Source organism: Chiloscyllium plagiosum, chromosome 42, assembly GCF_004010195.1.
Source record: "Chiloscyllium plagiosum isolate BGI_BamShark_2017 chromosome 42, ASM401019v2, whole genome shotgun sequence".
In the NCBI taxonomy this organism is placed as follows: Eukaryota; Metazoa; Chordata; class Chondrichthyes; order Orectolobiformes; family Hemiscylliidae; genus Chiloscyllium; species Chiloscyllium plagiosum.
This window is the reverse complement of record NC_057751.1, coordinates 16,769,136-16,773,522: the sequence shown is the minus strand read 5'-3', so window position 1 is coordinate 16,773,522 and position 4,387 is coordinate 16,769,136. Positions and strand designations below refer to the sequence as shown.

General features: G+C 49.9%; 1 protein-coding gene across 1 annotated transcript in view; it reads right to left on the bottom strand.

The window, feature by feature from the left end:
* The window catches only part of LOC122542987 (S-adenosylmethionine synthase-like), a 48,950-nt gene that overhangs the window by 38,830 nt on the left and 5,733 nt on the right, over window positions 1–4,387 (bottom strand). The window lies entirely within an intron of this gene.

The window sequence follows — 4,387 nt, the reverse complement described above, 5'->3', positions numbered from 1 at the left end:
GCCAATCCACCCTAACCTGCACATCCCTGAGCACTATGGGTAAATTAGCATGGCCAATCCACCCTAACCTGCACATCCTTGACCACTATGGGTAATTTAGCTTGACCAATTCACCCTAACCTGCACATCCCTGGGCACTATGGGTAATTTAGCATGGCCAATCCACCCTAACCTGCACATCCCTGAGCACTATGGGTAATTTAGCATAGTTCCTCCCACAGTCCAAAGATGTGCAGGGTCAGGTGAATTGACCATGCTAAAATTGCCCGTAGTGTTAGGTAAGGGGTAAACGTAGGGGTATGGGTGGGTTGCGCTTCGGCGGGTCGGTATGGACTTGTTGGGCCGAAGGGCCTGTTTCCACACTGTAATCTAATCTAATCTAATCACTAGCTTTCGGAACGCTGCTCCTTCACCCGGTGATTGTGGAGTACACAATTCTAAGGCATGGAATTTATCGCAAAAGTTTAGAGTGCGATGTACCTGAAATTATACACTGAAAAATACCTGGATTGTTTGTTAAGTCTCTCATCTTTTCGAATGAACATGTTGGTTTCAGTTCTGTCATGTGTAAATCCCAGAACTTTTTTTAAAAGTCCTTTTTTTTTAAAATCCAGGTCTTTTTCAATGTGTAATTTCAGTCACATTGCACTGTACATTTTTGCGTCTTTCGGTCTTATATTCCTGATGAAGGAGCGTCGCTCCGAAAGTTAGTGCTTCCAATTAAACCTGTTGGACTGTAACCTGGTGTGGTCTGGTTTTTAACTTTGTACACCACAGTCCGACACCGGCATCGCCACATCATGGTGTGATTACAAATAGTGTTTGGTAAGTAGAGGTTTACAAAATTATGAGGGGGCTTGGATAGGGTAAATAGGCAAAGTCTTTTCCCCCTGGGGTGGGGCCGTCCAGAACTAGAGAGGTTTAGGGTGAGAGGGGAAAGATCTAAAAGGGAGCTAAGGGGCAACTTTTTTCACGCAGAGGGTGGTACGTTTATGGAATGAGCTGCCAGAGGAAGTGGTGGAGGCTGGTACAATTACAACATTTAAGAGGCATTTGGATGGGTATATGAATAGGAAGGGTTTGGAGGGATATGGGCCGGGTGCTGGCAGGTGGGACTAGATTGGGTTGGGATATCTGGGTCGGCATGGACGGGTTGGACCGAAGGGTCTGTTTCCGTGCTGTACATCTCTATGACTCTATGCTGTCTTTTTCTCATTTTTCCAATTCCTTTTCAGTCTTTGCGCGTGGACGGTGTCTTTCATCCTCTGGTTGAGAATGTGTCCGTTCACTGTCTCCTTCCATGGGAGCTTTGTAGAGAGAGAGAGAGAGAGAGAGAAAAACAAACGCATGTCTACTAACAAGCGGCCCTCAGAAGATTTGTCAATAGATTGCTTAAGCAAGCCTCAAACTCTGTGAACTGCCTACCACTCCTACCCAACTGCTTCACCTTGCCTTCACAAATATCCAAGGAGAAAGTGAGGACTGCAGATGCTGGAGATCAGAGCCCTTCCTGAAGAAGGGCTCATGCCCGAAACATCGATTCTCCTGCTCCTTGGATGCTGCCTGACCTGCTGTGCTTTTCCAGCAACACATTTTCAGTTCACAAATATCCAACCACCATTAATGGAAATATTATAAATTTATGTGCTTTTAATTTATTAAATATCATAAGCAAATTGCTAAAAAGCCAGAAACAATTATATTGATACTTCTTGTTATAAACATCAGTACAACATGTGTACAAGATGATTAGGGGGTTAGATAGGGTCGACAGTATGAACCTTTTCCCGCGTATTGAGTCGGGTATTACAAGGGGGCATAGCTTTAAATTAAGGTGGGGTAGATATAGGACTGATGTTAGGGGTAGGTTCTTCACTCAGCGAGTCGTTAGTTCATGGGATGCCCTGCCAGTAACAGTGGTGGGCTCTCCCTCTTTATGGGCATTTAAGAGGGCATTGGATAGGTATATGGAGGATAGTGGGTTAGTGTAGTTTAGGTGGGCTTGGATCGGCGCAACATCGAGGGCCCAAGGGCCTGTACTGCGCTGTATTCTTCTATGTTCTCTATGTTCTAGTACGAAAGAGGGAGAGAGGGCGAGAGAGGGAGAAACGGCGATAGAGGGAGAGAGGGAGAGAGATGGAGAGAGAGAGAGAGAAAGAGAAAGTGAGGGACAGGAGAGAAAGAGAGACACAGGAAAAAGAGAGAGAGAGAGAGACAGAGAGGCCTTTGGAATCCAGCTCGTTGTTACTGGCGACTTGCTCCAGATAAGAGATGAGAGAACGTTTTGGCGGTGCCTCTGAGCCTGCTAGGTAGCTGAGGCCTGCACTGGGCCCCACACAAGCCATGATGCTCAGCACATGTTTGGAACCCATCAGTTCTGCTTTTACCAGGAGCCGGTGGGGGGGAGGGGGCAGGGGGGAATGTAACATTGCTGTCCAACTCATCCATCGTTCCGACCTGAGACGCCATGTTGAGATTGTACCAGACGTTGGTGAGGCCCTGTCTGGTCCTGGCCGACCTGTTACAGGAAGGATATTATGAATCTGGACAGGGTTCAGAAGAGACTAACCAGGAGGGTTCAGGTTATAAGGAGAGGCTGGAGCGCACGAGGTTAAGGAATGAACGTCTAGAAGGTTATCAAACGACGAGGGGCATGGATAAGGTGAATTTCCCCCTCGGGTGGGGGAAATTTCAAGTCCGGGGGCAGGGGTGCTTGCTTTTGAAGCTGAGAGGAGAAAGATTTCAAAACGACACGAAGGGGCACTTTTCTTTACGCAAAGAGGACCTCGTGAGGGGTTTGGACTTCCGCAGGAAGTGGCGGACGTCGGGTACCGAAAGGTCCGATTCCATCCTGTTACCTGATGAACGGGCAGCGCTCCGAAAGCTAGTGCTTCCCAATCGGACCGCTGAGTGATTTGTAACTTTGTCCACCCCCCCCAGTCCGACACCGACCCCCACCCCCACCCCCAGCCCCCATCACGACTCTGGACCTCAGAGCGTGCTCTGGTAAACGGGATTTAGTAAACCGTTTGGCGGCTGCCTCACCCCTATAACAGGAGAAAGTGAGGACTGCAGATGCTGGAGATCAGAGGCTGAAAAATGTGTGGCTGGAAAAGCGCAGCAGGTCAGGCAGCATCCAGGGAGCAGGCCTCATTCCTGAAGAAGGGCTCATGCCCGAAACGTCGATTCTCCTGCTCCTTGGATGCTGCCTGTACCTGCTGCGCTTTTCCAGCCACGCATTTTCAGCTCACCCCTAGAACAGTCTCCTTGGTTTAAAGCAGCGTCTCCATTTTAATTTTAGTTCCCCCCAAAAAATTAAAGAGGGCTCAGCGTTTCTCTGCCTGCCTCAAACCACTTCGACAGATTTGATTTCCCTCCCTCTGAGAGGCTGGAAGGAAAGGCCAGGCTTTGGGATTTGTAACTCGGCTGGGGGCTGGGGGTGGGGGAGAGATGGATTCCTTTGTGGTTAATGAATAAGAATGTCTGTGTGCCGCACATCGCTCCGATGCACAGGTTAAACACCAGGGCTGAGTGAGCGCAGTGAACTGACTGACGATCGGGATGGATGAGCAGCGGGGGGGGGGGCGGTGGTCAACCATTGATTCTCACCCAGAGAAGGCTGATGCAATCGCGCAGCTAAACCAAGCCAGACCCACTCAGGCGAAATGATGCAAGAATCCAGGACGCTTACACACTCTCCGGGCCACGAAACACCTCTCTGTTGTCCCCCCCCCACCCACCCACCCACGGCAATATCCCAATTCTTGTTGCAACGTCCAAACCCAGGTCGAAGGTCACTGTCTGGAGCGGGGCCCGTGAGCCTGGTTGGGACAGCGACGGCTCATTAAAAAAATGACTTCCGATTGTGCAATGGACGTCTCCTACGTGGGTCAGCCACGCGTATCTCTTGAATTGGACAAAGTGCGCAGACGGTGGATAACCTGGAATGACACGGTCACTGGGACTCGAAATGTCAGTTCCGTTTTCTCTCTCGCCCGGACTGAGTTTCTCCAGCAATTTCAGTCATGCGATGTGGAAAGGGACCCATTGGCCCTACTCATAGCGTTGGACAGCACGGAGACAGACCCTTTGGGCCAGGCCGGTCCGCGCCAACCAGAATTCCCCACCTGAACTACTCCCATTTGCCAGCACCCGGCCCATACCCCTCTAAACCCTTCCTATTCATATACCCATCCAGATGCCTCTTAAATGTTGCCATTGTACAAGCCTCCACCACTTCCTCTGGCAGCTCATTCCATACACGTACCACCCTCTGCGTTGAAAAGTTGCCCCTTCAGTCCCTTTTATATCTTTCCCCTCTCACCCTAAACCTATGCCCCTCTAGTTCTGGACTCCCCCACCCCAGGGAAAAGACTTTGCCTATTTA